This window comes from Lathamus discolor, chromosome 6, assembly GCF_037157495.1.
Source record: "Lathamus discolor isolate bLatDis1 chromosome 6, bLatDis1.hap1, whole genome shotgun sequence".
NCBI classification, from domain to species: Eukaryota; Metazoa; Chordata; class Aves; order Psittaciformes; family Psittacidae; genus Lathamus; species Lathamus discolor.
The window spans coordinates 51,358,667-51,384,279 of record NC_088889.1 but is presented as its reverse complement, the minus strand read 5'-3'; the positions used below and the strand labels follow the sequence as shown (position 1 = coordinate 51,384,279).

General features: G+C 41.5%; 1 protein-coding gene across 8 annotated transcripts in view; it reads right to left on the bottom strand.

Annotated features, from left to right (window-relative positions):
• Nucleotides 1–25,613, bottom strand: part of TSPAN4 (tetraspanin 4) — a 470,914-nt gene that overhangs the window by 355,409 nt on the left and 89,892 nt on the right. The window contains exon 1 of one of the 8 annotated variants that reach the window (XM_065682692.1): nt 22,934–22,952. The exons of the other annotated variants lie outside the window; for them this stretch is intronic. The gene's annotated coding sequence lies outside the window, so the exon portion shown is untranslated. Of the gene's footprint in view, nt 1–22,933; nt 22,953–25,613 lie in introns of those variants that run through there. 8 annotated transcript variants of the gene reach the window in all.

Below are 25,613 nucleotides of genomic sequence, written 5' to 3'. Positions count from 1 at the left end.
AACACTGCCAGGGATGGGGCAGCCACAGCTTTTCTGGGCAACCTGTGCCAGTGTCTCACCACCCTCACAGTAAAGAACTTCTTCCTAGTGTCTAATCTAAATTTACCCTCTTTCAGTTTAAAACCATTCCCTCTTGTCTTATCCTTACATGCCCGTGTAAAAAAAACCTCTACAGCTTCCATGTAGGCCCCTTTTAGGTATTGGAAGGCATCTATAAGGTCTCCTCAGAACTTTCTCTTCTCCAGGCTGAACAAGCCCAGCCCATCCAGTCTTCATAGGAGAGGTGCTCCAGATCTTTACCGCCAGACAGGTTCTCTATGAAGAGTCCAGCTGCAGTGAGCTTGCTGGGGCCCTGGGCAGCATGCTCTGCAACAGCAGCTCCAGGTTGAGCAATACCTGGGTCTCAAAGCTGGGAAGTTGAGAAACATATGGAAGTAATATGAGCAATCCCTGCTGTTATTACGGTAAAGAAAGCAGCACACGAACCAGAGAAAAGAGTCAAGCACCAGACATGGAGAGGGACCGGCAGATGAATGCAGAGACAAGCATTATTAAAAGCTTCTACAGGGCAGCAAAGATTGAGTGAAAAGCAAACCAAGACTTAAGAATAAAGAGGGGCCCATAAAATTGCAACTGGCTGGGCAAAGGCAGGGAAACTGATAAGAATATACTGTATTTGATGGGGTCAGAAGAGAAACTGTAGGTTGAAGATACTCAAAAGTTGCTAAGTGATCAAGGCCACAGGGACTGAAGAGAGCTAGAGGGAAGGGGCCTGATTGCAGGGCCACCCTGCAAAGACAGGCTTGGAACAAGAATAATCTAGAAAAAGAGGCAAAAGAGATCACTCTTGGGAAAACAGGCACTCACACAAGTCCTGTGCTCCAGTGAATATCCACTTCCTGACCAGAGTGAATGCTTCCTGAGTCTTACTGCTTCTTTTCTGTCAAGAAACTCACATGCAACCTGCTAGCAAAGCATCTCAAAAAGAGCACTCAGTTACATAAAGATGAAGAAATTACAGAATTTATGTCTTATATTTTTGCCAATGTGAAATCACTCATATGGGCCTCCACCTTCACTAGAGGACAAGTGGCTACTCAGCTGCAGATAAAGGCAGGCAGCATCAGCCTTTAGGAAACCTACTCCAGCAACTGGTGTTAGTGTATATGCAGCCACCTGGGATTGTCAGTCAATCAGGAAGATTGGCTGGATGAATATTCAAAGCCCAATACTCAGAGGACAGCAGGTAACAAAGCCTCTTTTGCTGTAAGTCTACAGAAGGAATAAGAAGGCAGCAAACTATGTTTAACTCTTCAAATTACATTACACATTTATGACATCAGATATTCCCCGCACATTTTAGCTATAGTTTACATCACTTATTTGCATCTCTGATGAACTAGGTGACAACTCACTTATGGGTCAAGCACAAAAGTCCCATTTACCCAGTATGGGTATGACAGCACCATCATTCTAGATCATTGCTTATTAGAAGGTGTGGCACACTAACACTGGGCTTCAGCACACAGCAAGCCCCTGCTCTCCACACATTCCTACGCTTGCTTAATGCCAAGGCCCTCTATGGAATCTAACAGGACTGCTCATGACAGGAAACCAGACCCATGGGCATGGATCATATTGAAGATTACCTGAGGGGAAAAAAGGATGGGTCCTGGGGAGCTGGCGCCAAGCAATTGCATGATAAAACAAATTCAGCAGTATAACCTTGAAGATCAGTCTCATACAGACTCACACCTGCAGTGCGAATATTGAAACGTCCCTCTCCAGAAAGGGACAGCTGGCTACGACCTCATGTCCAGAAACGGAGCAAGGAGATGTGGGTCAGCAGGCCTTCACTCTGAACTCCTGCTGCGATTTATGGCCTGCATTGCACCCCAGCAGAAGTTCATGTCCAGGATTCAGAATTGCTCAATAACAAAACAGTACTTGAAAAGGAGCTCTGTGCCTGGTTATTCAGCATATAGACATTAAACCTTCCTTTAGGAAATGACAAAATGAGCAAAAAAGGAGCAAAGGCTTAATTAATTTGTACCCATTTACAAATGGCAGACTATTAGCGCTATGCCGGAAGCCCCCCTCCCATTTGACATCACAAGAAAGGCAGAGTGTTTCTGATCTGCTGACAAGGCTGTAACTGACCTCAAGCATGACAGACCTAAGTAAAGGAAACGAAAATATTACTGTGGCTCTTACCACAGAGACTTGAAAGGTCTGAAATGCGTGCTGCTGAGGGATTGTCACCATAAAAGTTTCGGCTGTAAATATTGTGTCTGCAGCAGCAGAAACTGAAGATGTTTTGTGTTCATTGTCCAAATGAAATTTAAAAACAAATAAAAAGCCAACAAACAAGTATCAACCGGTCAGACTATATACATACACACACACACATAAATCTTTCATCAATCCGGAACGTTTCCAGCCTTTAATGCTGGGTCCTTCGTAATTAAACATTAAAACAAATCAACATTGCAGTTTCTCTCTCGGAGTTACTCCAAAGCTCTAACAGATTGTGCGGCACTTGTATTAGCACGCAGCTGGAATGAGCAGAAGGGGAAGGTGGTAAGAGAAAAACGGCAAGAAGCATGGAAAGCTTACAATGCTTTAGGTAATAAAATAGAAAGCAACTGAGGCCATTTGACTCTGACCCATTGCTGCCACTCAGCTTTAACATAAGACTGAACTAAATCCTGCCTTCACAGTCATATGTACACAACTCAATCTTCACTGCAAATGGTTCACATGCATATGAGGACAAAATTGAGCCCAAAATGATACAAAATGGCTGCACCAGCCACTGCAAGAAAATGCCTGGTTACACAGAGCTGAAAGCTACATTTGAAAATCGTATCAGCCATCCAGACCCAGTTGCCATCAGCCATCCAGTTCCTTACTGTCATGATCAGCTGGTATGTAACCGGCTGCTGCCTGCTACAAGTTGGGTCTCAAAATGCACATGAAAAACAGATCAGTGAAGACACAGAGTGAGCAGCTTCTTCCTCTGCACCAACATTTATCAGATGAAAGAAGAAAATGCACACCAATCATTCGGTATAATAGAAAGAGTCACCTTAACAAAGCCTGGTCACGGCATCCATGTCTCTCATTGTCAAAGTAAACACTGACACTCTGAATGCCCTTTATATAGCTACAGAGCCTCTGACAGTATTTGATTCTGCTAATGTTAGCTCTTAAGCTTATTTTGGATTTCACAACTCATCTATACTAGAAATGGAAATAACTAGCACCAGTACCAGCTGTTCTGGTGGACACAGCCTTGGTGCTTTCTATGGCAATGGAGGAAGGGAAGAGGTCTGAGACTTCACACATTTGCTTTAAGGCTCTGCAGCATCGAGACTATGCCAGCACAATATGCATCTTCTTGGAGGAATGCTCAAGTGCAGACTACTTATAAAATTATGCCACAACATTTATTTATTTGTAGTAACATGGGATTGCTGGAACAGAAATGAATGGAAGAGTTCTGCCTATCTCTGAAGGCAAAAAAGAACATCCTCTAATGTTCCAAGAGAAAAAAAATGAAACACACACCAGACTCCAGCCACGCACCCTTCCTGCTTCTGTGGGATTTTGCATAAACAATTCAATGTTGTTTAGAGGCAGTTGCTCACCAACTTGAATACTTGAATACACCAACTTGAAGAAAACTTCTGTTTCCCCAGCAGCAGAGTGTTTAGTGCTACTTGAGGCAATGCCTATGCACACCAACATGGGCAAATGTCTGCTTTCTCAATGCTTGTCAGAAAAACCCATTGCTGGTTTCCTCCTGGGCCAAACTCTGATTCAGAGAACTATAAACCAAAGTGAGTAGTCAATACCCCAGAAGATCAGTGAATGAGAGAGATGATTATAAGTCCAGATACGCCCGGGGGAGCCATGTAAATGTATTACAAGCACTGAGATTTATATTAATGCTGGGAGCTGACAAGGTCTCTCCTCTTATTTAATTGCCCACTCATGACTAAGTTAAGTGGGGCCACGTGGGACCGTGAGGTAAAGATGAGTGGCTCTGCCTAGCCTTGACACCGAATGCAATACAACACTAATATAAAGAGCAAATCTCCCAAGCACAGACCACTATATTATCAAGCATTTGCTGACAGCTAAAATAATTCAGTTTAGGGCAGAAATACACCTTGCAGTGCACAGACAGACTGGTGTCTGCACACTAATCTGGCAACAATCTTGCTAGGAAATGTGCTACTGAAACCTCTTCCTCTCCAATCTCAATAATGTAATTTTGTGCTACTTAGGTTTGTTTAAAATAACTGGTGGAGAAATCTCTCCCCAAGATAAAGCTACAGTAACTCTTACGATACTCTCCACCTGCTCTCCATTGCTTGTTTTAACACTGATAGTCTTTCTTGGCTTCTCACTAACTCATCTTTTATCACACACTGACTCCTGGTTCCACTATATCAAAATGAGTCTATGTCGTTCATCTCCAAAGCTTTTTAGCAACCAGTTTTGTCCTGTCCTCTCCCCTGGAATTGCCTGTACATATGAATACCTGTTAAAAATACTCATGGCCTCCTCCTAGTATCAAATCTCATCAAATAGAAAAGCCAAAAAGTAAGCACAAATAGCAACCTGCGAGTGACTGGGCAGACACACACACACACATGTATATATAGTGTAATCCACTGCCATGTTTTCTCTTGTGTTCTTCATATCCATTTATTGCCTCTGACTTGACTGTAAGTTCTTTAGGGCAAGAGCACCTCAATAATAAGACTCTGTGTTATACATTATTGATGTCCATGTGAGCTTCTACGCAAAACTGTGATACAAATCCTAAATGACAATGGTAACACAACTACTGGCATGAGCTTAAAAGCCAAGATGTGCCCTTTAGAAAAGCCTGGCCTCAGTGATAAATTTAGGGTTTTAAATAAACCACAGCCCCAGAGCATTCAAGTGACTCATCTACACCAATTAATTTATTCTTACAACACCTAGGCTAGACAGGGAAATTTAAGCTCCTGAACTTAACGACTTTGGGATACTGAAGGATGCACAAAGAAAGGGACTGAATGCAAGATCTTCAGCCTTTGATCTTAACCACAAGATTATGTTTTCTCTCTTTGAGAACTAGAGCCTAGTCACCCAATGTCAAGATTAATACACTCTCCTAATAATTAAGATGTAGTATGAACAACCTGCTTCCAAAGAGCAACATCCCTTCTTACACTTACAAAACAAGGTCAAAGCAAGTTGAATAAGCAGGTGTCACCCTGTGAAATCCAAATGGGATAATGCCTTTAAAACGTGTGTTACTTGAATTATAAATGGGCAGGTGTAAGCAAAAGCTTCAGATACAGAGTACACATGTAATGCCAGGAGAGAGGGAGGAAGGAAAGACCGGATCCGAAATATTTATTTTCATCTTTAAGCCATATTAACTCTCTTCCTGACACAGCAAAAAAAGAAACGAACCTCTTAATTTATCCTCACAGCACAGTATTAAATATGAAAGTTTTAGCTCTGCTTTACAGATGAAAAATTGACATATATTGACTTAACTAAACATAAAAGAGTGAAACATCCAGAAAATCAAACACCCCATCTGGATGAGTATTTTCTGAAACTATGTAGCAAGCTGAAAAAGCAAATAACCACTGAAACAACATATCGGGGAAATGCCTAACTCAGAACAGGAGCGATCTGCAAAGGATAGGCAGCCTTGAGCCTCAGCCCTTTATCCAAGACTTACAGCTGAGTCAAGCTGAACTTTCCCGTAGACCTGACCCAAGCCTACCATCTTTAGCATCCTGTTTCTGAAAGGACTATGATGGTATTTCCTTTCTGTGTTGTCCATTCTAGATGCTAAATTCTTCAACATCACTTACAGTGTGTTGTAGGGAGCACAATGCAATGACATCCTGACCAGGAATGAGGCCACCAAGCCATGCCAAGGCAAGCATTAGAATGCCTTCAGGTCAAAGTGACAGCAGAATCGTTCAGTTCTTGCAGCTACACAGGTGCATAATTACAGTGTATTTGTACAGCCCAGGTGTTTGTCCAAACATCTTAGGATTACTTATAAGCACTGCATTAAGACAGCCTCACCTGCACTCCCATTAAGACCATGTATGAGTGCTATGAAATTCTAGGGTGCTTTTCAAGAAGACACTAGCATTTGCAGAAAACAAGCACGGATAATATGCAAGATGTTGTTATAATCAGGCATCTTGTAACTGCTCCTAGGTAACTATGCCTCTGGTAATAAAAGCCAGCAACCGCATTTAACTTACTGAATGCTGTTTAGCAATAGGCTTCTAACAGAAGTTTTCTAACTAAATCTCAAGAAATGCAACCAAGTCACTAATTACAATCAGGCTCCTCATAGAGCAGAGTTAAAAATTAGGAATCATAAATATTTATGCAAACATTTATAATTCTGCATGACAAGCAACCCCAACTGCCCGCTATATATGTAAGATATACTGTAACCCCATTGCTAGCACAGGATACATACACCTACGAAAGAAACAGCTGCAAAAATGACAAAGGTCCTGAATCCTCTCCAGAGTATAACACTCGCCAGAGAAATTTCCACAGGTTACCCGAGAGATGCCTGTGCCACACAGCAGCAGAGTGCAGGCAAGCGCACATAATAGCCACCAGCTTTCTGCAGGGCATGTTAAGCAATGTCAGTAAAGGCACAGCTACACTGATATCATGATGTGACCTCCAAATCCTGCACTACCTTCAGCCAGTTTTATGGCAGTTTTGGATGCAGAACTCACATTTTGGCTTTAATGAAACTGTGTGTAATTCTGTCCTTTCTTTGAACACAATGAACATCCTGGAAAAGGAAAAGGAACTCAAGCATAAAACAGAGCTCCCCTTCATCGCAAAATCCATGTGTAAAATGAACTCTGGGATAGAAAAGAGCGTCCTCTCTTCCAGACAGCCTCAGTTGGTACTACAAGGTTAAAATGACTGAAGTCCAGAAGCAACACAAGCTATAAGAAAAGATAGATTTATTTATTTCCTTTAGGGACTAAAGGCATTGAAATGGTTAACTTTGTGTGAAAGGGATGCTCCAGAGTGTTTGACTATACAGAATGTCAGATTTTACTATTTTATTTATTTTAAGTATAGTCTAGTTGGGTCAAAACCTGCCACTGTAAAGGAGAGCCTCTTTGAAGAGGCTTCAGCGTCACAACTCTGCCATGGTAATAAGGAAGTGAATGAAACTGGTGGATTGAGGAGTGCAGGGGGTGGTGGTATTAATTTTCATTTACTTCCAAAACAGGTGTCATTCCTGCCTCCTCCCAACTCACACACATTGCATCTGGGCTCCATGGTGAAGGAACAAAGCCCAGCAAAACTGGAAAGAGAAAAAAAAGATATGTAACACACATGAGAAACTGGCATTTAAATCAAAGCCTAAACAAACCCATATATAACTGCTTCACGAAGTGTCTCAAAAACAAAGGGCTCCAGCTTAGCAGAGAAAGCAAAACCTTGAATCATTCAGATGAAACCCTCAACTGGGCAAAGTTCACTGTGGTTTCACCAATGACATCAACGGGGTCAGGATTAGCTTCTCTACATGTTGAAATACACTAACGTTATTGGGATGCTGTTCATTGTGAGGATTCCAGCAGAGCACTATGAAAACCTAATCTAAATTCTGCCTCTGTGCATCAGAATAATTCAGTGGTAGCAACAGCAATAACGAAAAACCACAGCATTTCAAAAGATCCACAATTCATCTGAAAAAGCATTTCTGCTGAAATGTTAGTGTTTAACAAAACCAAAACAACGTTGACAGTATTAAAAACTAAAACTACAGGATACAAGTCATTCCACCCTGCAACCTTTCCTGAAGAAAGAGGTTTTTGCTCACTTTTCATTTTTTAATTACTTGCCCTTATTTTAAATTCCACACTTTTTTTCCCCACATATTACATCTGCGCTTCAGATATCAGAATCCAAACGAAATATTTCGGGTTTGAAATTTGAAACAAAAAGTACAAACTGCAAGTCAAATATCTCCCTACACACACATGTGAGGCTACAAAGCATTGCTTTGTGGAGTCTTTCAACATTTTTAGATTTTGTTCCAAGCCAGTAGGAAAGAGAATCCTTAACAGATTTCCAAATGCCAGAGGAAACCAGCCTTCCACCCTCCACACAGCTATTTCCTCATGCTTTTGCATCAACTTGTTTTATATGAGGATCAGGGAAAAGAAAGGTGGGCTGGTTTCTGAAGGTAATTAAGAAGAAATTTCAGACACTCAAAATATAAAGGTGGGTTGTGGTTTTTTTTTAACTAATGGTATAACTGAACTCACACAGACGACACTACAAAGACACTTTATACTCAAGAGTAGCACCCAAGGCTCAGAAGGCAGTGTGCAGTTTCTTTGAGTTGAGCAGCCTGTGAAGGCTCCAAAGGGAAATGCCACATTTAACAAAATAAACAGAGCTGGCAACTGTGAAATGAGAATGATTCACACTAAGGAAGAAAAATTTACATAAAAAAAGAGTAAAATTAATCAACTAAATGTAAAGTTTTGTGTTACACTGCAATTGGTCAGTCTCACAGATGACTTTGTATGTCAGCTGTTGAGTAATTCAGCCTGCAGCTAGGAACGAGCATCTGAGCAGCTGCCACTTTGTCCAGATACATGTTGCATAAATGTCCATAGAGAAAGACGGCAGTGTTATCACAAGCTGCCTGTCTGCAAACACCACACCTCCACAGTTACTGCTCCCATTCACACATGGATTATAGCCATACAGACTGACAAGTAGTCTCAGTAGATAGTGCAAGGTGGCACACCACATTGGCAGTCAGCAGAGCTACAGCTAGAGCCAGCATGAAGTAAACATCCTTGAAACATGTACAAACCTAGGTGCCGAGTACTTTAGCACTGTTTTGTTCTACAAACCCACATCTATGAAGCTGCTCTATTTTATTTTTTATATAGATGTATATATATTCTTCGGGAAATACTTAAAAGTGTACAGGAAAGGCATCATGGGGAATCATTTAACCTGAGACCTTGAAAGCTGGAATTCACTGTGCTTATCACTGTGTAATTCATAAACAGCGCTGTGATAAATCATTAATTGCTTTTTCAACAACTTTTCCTCGCTAAACCTTAGCACACAGAACTAATCACTTTTTCTTCAGTATATGAGCTTTAGTCACAGAAAATGCATATTTATACAAATTATTAATTAAGCCCTTCTTGACATCTACTGTACCTGAAACATCTGGCATTTTTCTTTCTTAATCAACTCAGTTCCCATAGGCTTGGCATTTTAAACACAGTTATTTTAAATAACCCAAACTGTCAACACCAAGTTGTGTTTTGTGGCTTCAGATGGTTACAAATATAATTACTAGAGACAACCCATCCATTGTTCACTCCTGAACATTAAGACACAGAGGCTCAGAGAGGACGTGCATTTCTTTGTTCCTTGACATTTTCTGCATACTCACACTGGTCAGCAGGACTGGTACAAAAGAGCAAAGACTGCTTGAAAGCCATGGTGAGATATGAAGTCATCTGCTTCATACAGCTCTCAGTGGGCAGCATGCATACAGAGTAAGCAAGAAGAATCTTCTTATCCTTGTCAAGAAATAAACTCCTAATAAAGGGATCACATGCTATAACAATGTCTGGTTTATTTTATTCTCTATTACCATACGGCTAAGGGAAAAAGGCTGAACTTTCCCCACCCTCCATAAGACAAGATTCCATATTGGTCTGTAACTGCTGCCATGGTTCACAACAGAATCTAGTGTCTATCTTTCTATACATTTCCAATCCAGTGTTTCAAGCAGACCTCAACCCCTCAGTTGGGCTAATCCACCATTTTTTTCCAGTTCAAGGTGCTAAGCAAGAAAGGCAACTGGACTTGAGAAATGCTGAGGAACAGTCTGGTATCCAAAGGGCTACGAAAAGAGAGCTCCACATTTCAAATTGGACTGAGATTTTCAGGGCTACCATGGGGACTTCAACCCAAAGATACTCGGTCATAACAGTGGCTCACCAAGCAACCAGAAAGCAGGTATGGCAACAGGAGGACAATGATAGAGAAAGCAGGGCTGGGAGCTGCCAGGTGCAAAAGCATGTTAGAATAAACAGTAGACAGCATCCCAGAGAGGTTAGGAGGTATATAACATTGGCACTGTGCCCATGGGTGATGTGGAACCGTCAGACTCCTGCATTTGCATTGAAGGTAGCAAGGTGGTAGGCAGCTGCAATATCCAGCGTCTGTAGAAGAAACAGGAGTGCTCTCTACCCCTTGCTTTCACAAATGAAAAGTTCTCCCACGTAGTATGAAGCTGCAGCACTTTCTAAAGCTCCCTCTGCAAAGACTCTGATATTGGCCTTTCCATTACATGCAACAAAAAGTGTTTTCTCACCTCTGACACTGAAACGAGTCCTGTTTCTAAAACAGCTGTCTTGCACCATTTGTCACTTAAGAGAAAGCCTGAATAAATGGAGAGTACATTGACCTGTGTCTAAGAAAAATGTTGCTAAGGCACACAACTTAATTGCATCTGTCAAAAATGTGTTCGTGCTCACTACACCTGATGAATCATCACCACACACTTTTCGACTGCCAGACTGAACTCTTTAAGGATAACAGAAGTCTTGGAATTCAGCCACCTAGACATCTAAATAAAAGTCTATAAATTGCAACAAATGGGTCTTCATACAGGTATCTGACAAATTCTTTGTCATGGCACTAAAACCACTGTGTTTACAGTTTTCCTGAAGTTTCACAGGACTGTCTTATCACTTCCTCTTCCCACCCTCCAGGCTCATATTGTATCATCCAAAATGTTATCACAGTCCCCCTTCTCAGCTATATTTCAACTGGAAGATAAATGAATCCTATTGGTTTATATTTATTTTGTTTCAGATTCAGTTAAGACTTGCAGTATGCGAACAGTGATTTCATCTGCAGGATTAGGAACATAAAACATACCATCTTAGAAATAAACTGTATTTCAGTGGCTTCATGATGAATTTCCTTGTGAAGTCAACTCAGAGTTTAAAATAAGGCAATTCTAAGATTCTTGCAATGGTGGTACAATGGAGTTTTCATAGAATCACAGAATGGTTTTGCAAACCTAGAGGTCAGAATAAGGAAAACCATACATGTACCTGTCAGCCACTTTGGTTGTATGTTTTAGTCAGAATTAGAGATACACTTATAACAGTCTTGGTTTTCTAGGCACAGCTTTGTAAGCAAGTTGTGACAAAAAAGCATACCAAAATACACTGAAGTAGCAGGGGCTTCTGTTAACATTAAATTTAAATTTCTTTCAGTTCTTTCATAATTTTTGCTTTCTCTCCTACCTACAGCCTTTCAGAGCCTATACCAATATACGACCTGAAAATCTCTTTCTAATGCCTCTCCACCAGTACCCAGCCTAAGCTTAAAGGCAAGTTCTGGCTACAAGTTTCCAGGTGAAATGCAATTACATTTCCATGAAGGTGAAGGACCCTTATGTTCCACTTGAAATACTTTACAATGTGCAGCAATTATTCAATTCTTTTCAACCACTTCTTGGTCAAGCTATACTTTATTACTGATCTGACTGCAATAAGCCATTGCATACAGCATGTTGATACGGTTTATACAGTAAGTAAAGCCTCTAACCTGTATTTTTAAAGTGTCCTTACACTATTTATTAAGGAAAAATCTTTTTCCTTAAGAATCAACAATCAGTTCTACTCTTCCCCTGATGAAAAAAAAACGTGTGCGAGCAAGAAGTGCATTTACAGCCATAGCTCCTTCTCTTTCACAACAGCGTAACTCTTCAGTTCTTCCAAAGAAAGCTACATGATCTCTCCACAATTGACAAGTTCCTAAAACTCATATATTTGCTCTACTAGCTATAATAACTATGATTACATATATGGAAAGACCTCCGACACTAATGGTAAAATCCTAATCAAAGAACTCTGCTTTGGTTCACTGCATATGACATGGGAAGTCATTTGACTCTTCTGAAAACCAGTCTCTGTAAAATGGGAGACATTGATGTTTACCTCCTCATAAGAAAGTGGAAAGCTTGTTAAGTATTTAAAAATCGCTGGATGGCAGATGCTAAGTATTTTCAGTAGGATTTCACACCAGCAAGGTTTTAATTACTGCAGTTCCTCATTTGCTAGATTCCCTGATGAACTGATAGGCAGACTCATTTATTCACAGCTGAATACCCAAAATGTCAGCCAGGGTTGAGACAGTGTCGTACACAACTTCAACCCTACTCTATTTGGTTGTAATTTTTTTTGCAGACATGTATACAAAGACTGAAGATCATCTCTGCTTCTCTGTGCAAAATAGAGGAGTGACCCCACAGGAGATTGATCACCATGAGGTACTCAACCAAATTATAGCATGCTCGTAGCAATGCCTTGAGCTAAGCTATTTGCATTGGTAGGTCTTATGGCTAATGCTACCCTTTGTGAAAGCAGAATGCTCTAAGTGTGTCAAACAAGAATACAGAGGCCCATTCTACTGAGAGTTTAATTACAGTATATGAAGATGCACATTCATTTGACCAATCCTGCAATAGTGCTCTATCAAACTAAACAAACATTCAGCACACTGGACAAGCTGGGAAAATTTCCCTCAATACTACTACATCTTCCCAGGCTACCAAGTAATCTAGATACTGTCTCTGCATAGACCTTGCTTGGAAAACTTAATTGCTCCTCCAAACTCTCTCAAAACTTATCCTTAAGCTTTAAGTTCTGTTAAGCAGCTTCACTTCAGACTTCTCATCTGTAGTTGTTCAGTTTAGCCCACACTTCATTCTTCATGTTACAGTGACACAGATTTTTCACTTGAGTTCAAGGTATGGTTGTGGCAGAATCAAATTTTGTGCAACTGTTAAAATGAAGAACCAGTGACTGAGCTGAAGGACCCCCACCAGGTCAAATTACACCTGTGTCACACAGAGTACCAACTTAGCTCCTGAAGTTCTGGTCATGGCAGCAACACCCTCCTCTCATATGCATGTATGCGGGCTGCTGTAAACTGTCTCATGCATTATAATGCATTGACCCCTGCTCTGACTTTTTACCACCACAGGAGACATGATGTAAGTACCCAAGAAGTCACTGTCTGGCACCTCTGATTTTATTACAGTATACCTCGGACCAAGAAAGCCATCAAATTGGTTAATAACGTTTCTGAGCTGTGCAGCACAAACCAGGAAAATGGTATCTTCATGAGTGCAATGACTATATCCAGGCAAGGCTGCTCTTGCCTCAGGAACTTGTTTCCTAGGTGTTGTATTAATTAGGGTTCTATCTTTTGCCCCACAACTTCCCCAAAGCTGGCCCAGTGCAGCAGCAAACCCCATCATGTGCTATTTGCTTACATTAGTGAAGATCTTCCTTGCCAAGAAAACAGCTACCAAAAGCTTCCACAGATGCTGCTTGTGCAGGATTACTAAAATGCTTTCCAAACAATACCCTTAACAAAGAATAGTGAGATTTAATTAAAGTGTAAAATAATTAAAAGTCAATCAAGAGCAATAAGATGTTTCTGATCATTTTCCTCTACAATTAAATGTAAGAAATGGGGGAAGGGATTGCTCAATCTCCACAGTTTTCAAACTGCTTTCAGAAAACGAAAAAGAAAATATTAGACCAAGATGTGTAATAAAGGTTTCAACAAAGCAATCAAATGATAACAGAGATTAAATCACACGTTTCTTATGTAAATAAAAATCTCCATCTCATTTATCTTCGTATATAAATGAACCATAGTAAGTCCTGGGATACAAATGCGTAAACACCTTGCCCATTGGTTTCAAACAATCCGTTGTTCCCTTGACACTTATTTGGATGGCCTGGGCTCATGGCATTTCCAAAACATAATTATTTCAAAGCAAATGGGTAGCTGGAGCAGGAAACATTCTCTGACCTTGAAGAAACACCTTCAGAGCAATTCTGTTCGTGCTGATTTTCCTTCCTCTTTTACAGAAGAAGAGAGAAAGGACTAAACAATACCTCCTATTACATTTTATGGCAATAACTCAGCACAACAGTTTTACTGTTACAGTGAACAAACAAGTCATTGAAAAACAAATCCTTTCCATTTCATTACATTAAAATGAATTTTGATGAAACTAAATTCCTTTAAATCTTGAGAAATGGGAGGGTGTTGATTTTGTTTTATGGATGGGTTTTGGTTGGGTTTTGGTTGGGTTTTGTATGTGTGTGAGTTTCAAGTTTTGCTTTGGGTTTCTTTGGGTTTTTTGGTTGTTTTGGTTTTTTTGTTGTGGTGTGTTGGGTTTTTTTCTTTTTCTTTTTTCCTTTTAAACGCGGCTTTGCACACTGCTTAAGCACTGAGAGACTGGAAATAGTAATTGATTTGTAGGAACAAGTATATGCCAGCCACACAGCACAGGCTGGTTTGCCCTGTATTCCATCCTTGCTCCTGGAGTGCACATGGTAGTGTGTAACAGTACTTACAAAGTGAGAATGCAAGAGTAGGGTAGAGGACATCCTAATTGCTCTTGCTCTCTGACTCCATCATTGACTACTACCTCAAATAATGTATGTTCACTGAAGACAAAGCATGTAGAGACAGTAATGCTTTTTTCTTTATAAGCCTGCCAAGAGTTCAACTCTTTGTCAATCTCCTCCTTCCACAGAGCAAAGGGTGCCAATTCTGTCTGCACTGATATTAAAGCTCTCCTCACAGTGACGATCTGCACCATCCCCAAGTATTTTCAGCCAGCTTTACTCTTTGTGGAGTGGAGCAGACCAAGCACAAGTCTGGTAGAAGAGACAAATCACAAGACAGGATTGCCAGCCATCAAAACAAAGGACAAAAGAATTTTGATAAAGTAAGGATAAATTAAACACCTCAATCATGAAATGTTTGCATTTTCCTGTGATTTAGGCAGACTATAAACTCTTCAAGACAGTCAGCATCTCTGCCTTCCTTACTTCACAGTGTCAAGCACCAACTGGCACAGAACATGATTTGTTCAACACAGCACTACCTGTAACACAAACAATAAAACCCATGTGCTCTAAATATGAATCTGTGACAGGCAGACCTAAAGAGGGAAAAAGAGATAGGATGCTTATCAAGTTTATGAAATTCTACTAGCATTTTCTCAAACTCACACTGGCTCTGAATACAAGTACCAAAGAAATAAGAGCAGGCAAAACATGCACCTGTAAAACAGTTCACAATGAACAAGCACCTGGACTTCTAACTGAAAGAAAAGAGAAAAAGGAGACCACCCTGGGAATAAGCAACATAACCCTTCTACAGAACCGCTTCCTGCTCATCACTGCCAGCACCCTTTCAACGCACTCCTTTTCAGTCCTGCTAACTTCCATCTGAAAAATATTGATCAAAGCCAAACCCAAGCTGACTGAGGTGCTGCTATAGCCTTTTCAATCCTCTGTAACTTCTCCTCCTAGAGGGAACACGTCCTCACCTCTCCAGAGCGGGGAGTTATCATGCAGTGTGCACACAGCAGCTGATAAACCAGGCTCCAGAACAGTTTGGACCTTGGACAACATGCTGATGAGAGTAGGCATTCAGAAAGCCCAAACCAGAAGAACACTTGCAGAGACTGCCACCTCTTGGATTTAAACTGATTCTTATCACTATGTTTCAAAACGACTCCATGGCAAAATTTGTCACATATATTTGTTATTTGGGGTCCAGGACATCATTTTCACAGAAGCTAAAAAGAACTCGAATTGGTCTTGAAGTCAGCTTTAAAATAGGGATCGAGTGACAACTAGTGGAGGTTTTCATAAGTGCATCTCTGGACTTCCGTACAATGCGAACTGCGTCAAAATCCTGCTTCACTGAAATCCAGTTATGTAGAAAAGCTTTCCAGAAAGAGTGTGTACACATGTGAAGACATGGGGAATGTGAACGTGCTCACTTGACTCAAAGCTGTTTCTTACCAATCTGGTAAAGCTGCTCAGATACAGCGACTTACACAAACCAAGTGGCTAGAAACAGAACCCAGGCCACAAGAAAACACAAGTGTAACCAGCTCACCACCCACTCCCAAATAATGACATGGTGGGAGTGAAGACAGGAGTCAGAAGCTAGGAGAAGGCAGCATGACCTTCCTTCTGGTGCATCACTTTCCTTAGAGCATTCCAGCTGGCTATTAGAAGCTTATGGCTCCTCAGTCAGAGGCGGAGATTGAACTATTCTGTTTGTGGGCTATTAAACCTCTCCTCCATGAATTTCTCTAGTCTGTATATGCTTTTAGCCTCAACAACACTATGTAACAATGAGTTCCACAGCTCTGTTCATGCAAGAAAACATATTTTCGTTTATTTAAAAACTACTACTTACTTCATTGGATGGTTTCTAATGCCCGATTTATGTAAAGGTGAACAATCATTCATTAATTTATCTTCTCTCCCTTCTTCATGACTTCATTAGCCTTCTCCAAGACCTCTCACCTCTTTTCTAGGCCGATGAGTCCAGAAATTGATGAAATCATGCACAGTAGAAAAAAAATCTTTCATTTTATTTGCTTCTTTAATCATCTCTGAACACAGCTAATGCTTCCAAAGACTTATTAGGAGCAACCTTCCCAAAGTAGCATTAGTTGAGGTTTGATTCATTGTCACTATCCTCAAATACTTCGTGGGGTCTTTGGTAGGGAAGTTATTGTCTTTTTACATGCAATAGTCTGCATCTACTAATGATGCATTTTAACTGTCACTTCATCACCTGGTCTCTGAGTATTGAGAGAACCTCTGCAACACTGCAAACATTTTTAAATCTGGCTACCCTGATTATTTTTATAACATCATCATGTTTTATTAGTATCAGACCTTAGTCCAATACCATAGCTCTAATAAAGCTATCAAAATATTGGGAAAACAATTCTGCAACACAAATGGCTAGAATAAAACACAGACAAGAAATGTCAACAGGGCCTTTGAGGAAGTTTTTGGAATTTACCCTGCTCAGGTTTCCTGTCCAAAGCACTATAGTGCTTTCCTGGTACTTTCCTACTTACCTGCTAGATGGACACTGAGAAAGCAGTGACTGATGCTATTACAACTTCTGAATTTGGCAAAAGGGAAAAAGTGAAAGATAGGAGAAAAAGTGCCAACTATACTATACACCTGCTTCAAGAATCCTCAATTACCATTAGTCATTGTTTGTCACAGGGAGCTGTTTCTTTATTTTAAATCACAACTGAAAGGATACAGTAGAAGCTGTAGATTTGTCAACTTTAACTATTAGGTTCAAGAGGAGACTTGTAATGGGTGCCCTCTCCTTAAAAACCAAACACTACTAACCTTTCTGCTCCTCCTAATTGCAGAAGGTAGAAGAAAGCCTAACGATACCAGCCCTATATGTTCATAAAGTAGAATTAGAGTGGTTTAGGTTGGAAGGGACTTTAAAGCTCATCCAGTTCCAACCCCCTGCCATGGGCAGGAACACCTTCCACTAGACCAGGTTGCTCAAAGCCCCATCCAGCCTGGACTTGAACACTGCCAGTGATGGGGCAGCCACAGCTTCCCTGGGCAACCTGTGCCAGTGCTTCACCACCCTCAAGGTGAAGAATTTCTTCCTAATGTCTAATCTAAATCTCCCCTCTGTCAGTTTTATGCCATTCCCTCTTGTCCTACCACTACATGCATTTGTCAGAAGTCCCTCTCCAGGTTTCTTGTAGACCCCTTTTAGGTACTGGAAGGCTGCTCCAAGGTCTCCCTGAAATCTTCTGCTCTCCAGACTGAACAACCCCAGCTCTCTCAGCCTGTCCTCATAGGACCCTAATTAAAAACAAATCCCAACACTGTGAAATAACCTTATGACTTAAAAAATATCTCCTGCTTTTGGATGTATGACTCATCCTTTGACTGCTTGTGTCATTACAATGCTGTCTCATTACAGTGAGACTAACAAATTTATTAATATCTGCAGTTTCAATTTTCATGGCAGGCAGAGATACACAAAATTCTGAACAAGAAAACAGTTTAATCTCTCTCCAGAACACTTCATGTTTTTAAATCATCTCTCCATTCAATCGACATACTGAATGCAGCCTGCTCAATGCATAAATGCCATAAATTAATGTGGGCTACACACAAGATTCAGATTCTGCAGAAGCTCAACTTTCTCAAGAAATAATAGAGACTTCTGAGCTGCTGCTCCCCAAAATGCCCACAAATATTTGCTGGCTTTGACTCCAAGCAGCAAACAATGCAGCACTGCTCCCCTAAACAAAACCACAGAAGATGGGCACCCAGGCAAGTGTTCAGCCCTTTCAGAAGGTAATGGTGTCACAACAAAGTCTCAGTGGAGATACTAAGGTTCAGGTACCACCAAGGCTAGGTTTGCCATTTGGGGCAGTCACTCACACGCTGATGGGCAGATTTTCCAGCACAGGAGAATCACAAAGGCAGATTTTGACGATACAAAGACCACAGCCACTACTCTTCCACCATGAGCAGCACACTAGGGTATCTGAAGATGGTTGGTTTGTTCAAGTAGAGGCATTTGTTCAGGGATAAGGACAGAAAGTTTGCAGAGCTCCAGCAAGAGTCACGCAGCCCAGGTCAGCACACAGGTAGCTGTTTTCAACACTTAACATTTTGTAACCTAAGCCGTTTATTAGAAGTAGAGAGTTATGTGAGTGAGTGCCTGGTGTTCCGAGACAGGAGCAAGAACCTTGCAACAAGGCCACAAAGCACATGTCACTGGATCTTGGTTCTGCATTGCTGCTTTTGGTGTAGCTACTTGGCTCCTCAGGCTTCTCAGGCTGTAATCTATTCCTGTGAACTCTTACCTAAGCAAGTGCCTCAATTGTGACTACATCAGTAAATCACTCTGTGATACAAATCCTACTCCTGCAATTTTCTTCTGGCTGTCAGGGAAGACTGAGCTGATGATCTTTGTCTAGTTGGATGCATACCCAAAACATCCACTCAGTGCCACAGAGGAGGGCCAGCTGCCTGTCCAGTGCTACATGAGATAAAAAGCCATAATGGGGACAGAAAGGACAAACACACACAAAAAGAAATTGCGAGAATATCAATGAAACATAGAATCATAGAATAGTTAGGGTTGGAAAGGACCTCAAGATCATCTAGTTCCAACCCCCCTGCCATGGGCAGGGACACCTCACACTAAACCATCCCACACAAGGCTTCATCCAGCCTGGCCTTGAACACCGCCAGGGATGGAGCACTCACAACCTCCCTGGGCAACCCATTCCAGTGCCTCACCACCCTAACAGTAAAAAATTTCCTCCTTATATCCAACCTAAACTTCCCCTATTTAAGTTTTAACCCGTTACCCCTTGTCCTGTCACTACAGTCCCTGACGAAGAGTCCCTCCCCAGCATCCCTATAGGGACAGAGGAGCACAGAGAAAACTCACAGTACTAGCTAGCAATTGACAAGGATGGACTATAAAAGACAGATAGGCAAGATAAGCAAAAGGTAGAGTGACAGGTCATCCCTTCACAAAAGTAATACTGTGAGAGCTTTGATGTAGATTGAGGGCAGCCACAGTTACCCATTTACACCCTGCCCAAGAGGAACACTCAATACCTATGGGCACAAAGGTCCTGCACTACAACAGCTTTGTCTCCAAGGCTCAACTAATGATGCAGCACTTCCTAGCATCAGGTTGCTAAAATCTAAAGTGATCATTGTACAGGTGAAAAACAAAGGAAGACTCCTGGGAATACATCTCACCAAGAAACAGAATGATCTTTATCTCATCAAGCAAAGTAAACACAGCAGCACAGATTAACTGAGAACGATAGGCAATTAGAGGTACAGCCAAAACCCATTGAAAAATTGATTGAAAGATTCACAGTCCCATGTGGATTCTCAATCAGACCCTTAGTTCTGATGCACATATATCAATAACAGAGATAATATATAATTTTGCCAGACTAAAAGGAAATAATTCCCAGGTTAAAACAGAATGGCAGTCAGCTAAACAAAAAGCATGAGAAGCAGATTCTGACTCTTCTGGGGGAGTGCAGGCACTGGGAAGGGGTATAATACACTGTGTCCTGTAAACAAAGATTAAAAATACAAAATCCATGTGAAGCCAGCCATGAGAAACACATGGGTCCAACATTAGGGTGTTTATTCAATAATTCTACTTTAGAGGCTTTATAAAGTATACAAACAACTGAGGCATAGAAAACATAATGAGATAAAAATAAGTCCATAAAATTGTCTGCCAAGGGAGAGGAAGGGAGAAAAATTCTCTTTTAGGGAGGCTTTGTTTGCTATTAGTACTGAAACCACAGCTGGCACGGTTTCTCTCATTGATAAGGAAACATGCACTCCCTCTTATGCTAAATTTAAATTTCACCATGATTTTGGGGGGCAAGAGAAGAGGACGAAGAGCTGAATCAAACATATAGTGACTAGCAGTAGAAGTACTGAAGGAATTGTTGAGCACTTAAACCACAGCAGTGCTTCAGAGTTCCTGCATATCTTGCTATGCACCTTACCAAACAGTGGACACACAGTTATGCAGATGACGTCCCTGACCCAAAAGGGCTTGTCATCTAAGTCCCCAGGAGTGGAAGAGATGCAGATGGTTGTGAGGAAGGCTCATGAAGGAGACTGTCATGACAGCATCACTTGCCAGCTCAAAGCGTCTTAGCGGGGCAGCCCTTACTGAACACTGAGGAGAGCAGAGCAGAGGCAGCCTTGTTGCTGCTGGAGGAACAGGAGCAGCATGGCTCAGCAGGGACCAGTCCAGGCAAGCAGTGCTCTCGTACCCCCCCACACCCTCCTCCTTGGGCAGCAACAGAGTACTGCCATAAGCAAAGAAAGGGGGATACAGATGGCTTCTGACTCTGTGCAGCAGCTGTCTCATGATCCCCTAGCTTGTTGCTGGCACAGACTGAAAATAAGAAAAGTTGCTGGCTTTGTTGACCTTTAACCAGCACTCCTCTTTGATGCCTGTTGTGACATGGAAGAAAACATGAAGAAGGCTTTGTGGAAGTGCGTGACAAATGAGCATTCAAGACTGACAGAGCAAATGGGGGTGATGGCTCAGTGCTGCACTGGACAAGATACGCAGAGCAGGGGTAGGATATGACAATGAAGATGAGTCCCTTGCACTTGGGTGGTGGAAAGGGAAGCCCTGTGAGGCAGCAGTAAAAATGTTCAAAGCGAGAAGCCAGAAATACAGTATTTGTAACCATATTCTTGGAACAGAGAAAAAACATGCAGCTCTGACAGACAATGAACCGTCTCAGGAGCCACACAGACTAGAATGAACTGCATGGCTAGAAATCTTGTGGATCACTATTACAAAACTGTGCCCTGGAGCCTGAAATTTGGGAAACCTAGGATGACTGCATTTTAAGTTATGTCTGAACTTGCAGCCAGCCAGCCAGCCACAACGGAGCGGAAGGGCACAGTTGCCTTCCAGGCAGCCAGTGACAACAGCATTTAAGTTCTTGGTTGTCCCTCCCAGACACAGAAAAGAAACCAATCTACTTTCATCTAATTTGCAACAATAGAGCTTGGTCCTCAAAGCTCTTGTTCTGGCCACCATTCTCCCATTTGTTTCCCAGACCACCCAGAGTTGCACAGAGTTGCACAGTCCATCTGACTCTAAACTCAAGAATCCTTGTTCAGAATGAGACACAACTCAAGCAGCATAAGAACAACAGGAAAAAAGTATAGTCTTTCCTGCTGTTCATTAGCAATAAGATCACCGTATCTTGGCAGCTCTTCAAGAGATCAGCAGAGCACAGGTTGCATGGCAATGCTGCTACCAATCCTATTCCAGAACCCCAGCACAGAGGCCTCCAGCTTATACACTGATCCCAATACCAAGCTCAGAAGTCCTCTCCTTGCTGGCTACAAGTGCATTGTACTGTTTCACAACAAATCTGCAGGCAGCTGAAAATACTCAAACCAGAGCATGACTGTGTTTTAATAGGAAAGTAATTCTGCCCACTGGAACTTGTTGCTTATTCTGTACCTAAGCAAAACACACTTCTTTTTTATTTCATGCAAAACCACTGCAGAACTGCTAGTTTCCACAGTAGTCCCAGAGCTTCCATCACAATGCAGATGTGACTGCCCAAAGGATGTATGTCAGGGTGTCAGGTCCATCAGCAAATTATACCAAACCAAGCAGGTTAGACTGTGCTAGCCGAGTCATGGTATGTGATGGCAGTATTTCACGTGTCCTCTTAACCTGCTGCAACCACAGGAAATTTAAGCTATGTAGCTGTAGACTCTTTCAGCTGAGCAGACCAAGAACTTTGTTACCACAGCTCTGCCCATAGCATGCCCAAGGTCATAGTCAGAGACTGCCTTTCAGTCCTCAAAAGATTGTATCTGAATACCATGCACCAACACCACAGCAGGAATTATGTGGACCACAAATTCAACAAAAGACTTGAGTGTAGGTTATTAATTCACTATTGATATTCAAGATTATTGATGACAAAACATTTATGCTAATAACCACAAGGTACACCCATTAACTCCACAATGAATCATGAAAAACCCTCAAATATTTCAAATACATACATGGGGTGGAAAAAAAAAGCAATAAGCATGGGGGTGGAGTGGAAAATATGCAAACCATCCTACTCTGCACCTCAGAAAGTGTAAATGCTTGGGTGGACATTTTACTTCAAGACAAAAATTGGCCATCATATCAGGCCATGTGGTTCTTAAGTTTAATTTACATTCATAATGTTAGGACAAGACCTTATCAGTCACTGTGTACATAACAAGATGTACAGAACAAAAAATACAACAACAACTGGGATTAAAATCAGTCTCAGCAATTGAAATAGATGAGTTCTGTGTGCAGTGAGGTGATGGCAGGTTTCTTCCCTCTATGTATTTGGAGAAATTTTAAATTTAACCCTAAGCTCTCCACTTCCTACCTCTTTAGCAGCCAGCTTCAGTAACTGGCAATGCCAACAGCAAGTCTCCTCCACGAGTATCACAGGAATAGACATTGCAGGCTCCTGCACATTACCTGGAAAGGACAGTGAAACTCAAACAAATAAAGGCTTTTTCCAGGATGTTTAATTGAAATGGACATGAAAGAAAAAGAACTTGACTCAGAAGCAAATTTTACAAGTCTCAGGACTGCATTGATCTGATGTTTGGAAATGATGGGGAAGAATTACTATTTTAGTAGCCCTTCAGCCATCACTGACTCTTTCAATGAGTATCTGCTCTTTGTGCTGTCTTTACACATCACATGATGAAAATAGTCACGAGCCAAATAAATATTTGTTTTCTGTTACAGGTCACCTTTAAGATCACAATCCAACCTGACACCAGGACAAGGAGTTCATTTCCAAGTTTAAAGTAATTCATCACTGAGATATTTGAGCTGGACCAAGAATAAACGTGTTTCAAAAATATGCATTTGCCAAGTCTTTACACAGCCATTTGAAATGTCTAATGCAATCACACAGTCCTGCGGTTTGCTCCCACTAGAAAGGCTTTTACATTTACATTAATCTCTGGGAATTGTCCTACACTACAGGAAACCACAGAGTGTTCAGATTATTGATTTGACCACACAGTACTTTGAGCTGCAGACTTTGTCTTTCGACTATGTGCTTCAGCAGAAACCTTTGAGTGACAGCTCTGCATTCTGACATAATGCAATCATTACCCAACAGAGAGCATGTCCCCACTGTTTTAAAAACAAATCCTCAGGATAAATACGTGGCATCTTTACACAGACAGACTGGGAGGTGAAAAGAGGAAATAGTGGTTTATCGATTTTGCAAAAGGATAACTGAAGCAAATAGAGCTTTGCTATAAAAAGCCATGTAGACACCCAGTCCTCTTGAGATCGGTGAGAGTTAGAGATCTAAATGATTTCTGCAGATCTGGCCACAATAGACATGTCTACAGTCACACCAACGAGATTTGTGTTTTTCTGGGCAGTTGGGGATCACCTTCAAGCCTGAGCCCTGTATCCCTAATTCTCACCTCTAAGAAATGAGGTGGCTCTGAAGGCTGGGAAGCTCCACCAGTACAGCAGGACTGGCTCATGCTGCAGCTCTGCCCCTCTCTGAAGTATGGCCAACTAACCAGTCCATGGCTTTCAGGTGATATATGTGCATAGTTGACAAAATCTGTGTCAGAGCCCCTGAACCCTTACCTAGGATCTTACACACTCTCTTCTCCTACACATTTTAGAAAGCTGCAGGGCACTATCCACTTGTTAAACAGCCCACAGAAACCTAGCCATGTCCTTGCTCTGAAGGGGGAGGTAGAATAGTTCTTGGTCAGGATTAGGCATATAGGCAGACTAATGTGGGGAAAAACTGCCATGTTATCATCCATCTGCTACATCAGTTTTGCCAGCTCTCCCCATGTGATCTACACTTAACTAAGCACCTAAGCTTCTCAAGATAGATCATTACAATCGCTCTTTCATTGAAGGTTATGTTTTACATTAAGTTTTTGACCTTCACATTTGTAAAGAAAAACTAAGTGACCTTGAGCAGGGTTTAACACATGATGATCCAGAAAAACCAGCACACTGTGATCTTGCAAGGCATATAATGTCAGATTTGGGGATGCTCAGGGACCAAAAAAGTGGGACAGAGGTCTTCAGCCTTAGATGTATCTACAAAGTCATGCACATAAGAGAAGGCAAGAGGCAGAGTCCAAATCATTTGCCCATTTTAGTAGAGCTTCTTCTAGTCCTAGGCACTTTGTGTGCATGCTGATGTCTTGCTGGTTTACTACACCTCGCGCACAATGAGAGCAGGCTCAGTGCATCCAAACCAGACTGTAACAGATACCATGGCATTTGAAGTAGCACTTCTGAAAAAGGGCTGTAGAACACAGGCTTAGGTCTGCTGGTGACACATCCAGAAGAGACAAGAGGTAAATACAAATACTCAAATACCAGTGCTCCTGCTTGTGTACCTGCAGCCTTCTCAGCCATCATGTTCTTGTGACATCACAGAAGATCACATCAAAAAAATCAGATCAGAATTTAAATAGTCATGATAGCACTATGACAGCATTTTGATAGTAAACGCAAACGCCATTCAAAAATTTCAGGAAAAGAAAAAATCCTCATGGCAACGTTAAAAATAACATATGCACCATGTGGCTATGTTAATGTGCTGTCTTTCAGCCTCGCAGGCTGGGCTGGGGGATGGCAGAGGTATTCCTTGCGTGTATGTTTCAAGAATAGTTATGACCTTAATAGTAATTCTTGCTCACTCGCTCTCCAGAGTTCACACTTAGGATTTCCATCTCTAACGGAGAAGAAAACTTTTTTTGTCCTCAGACTCTTAGCAATAGCATTTCAAATAATACAGTTTGTAATGCTCCCTGTGAAAGGTGCTCTCTCCACAGCCCCATAAACTGAAATCCTCCCTACTGCACATTCACTCCAGCCACCATGATTTACTGCCCTTCAGCCACTCTTTGGCCTGATATAGCATTGCAGGTAATTTGGCTTCTCCTAAGGACCATTAAACTGTTGACCTTTCCCTCCAGATGACCCAGTGTGGTTGTGCCAGCTGTAACACAATGTGCCAACCAGCTGGCCCTGGCACCACAGCATTTCATTAAAGCCAC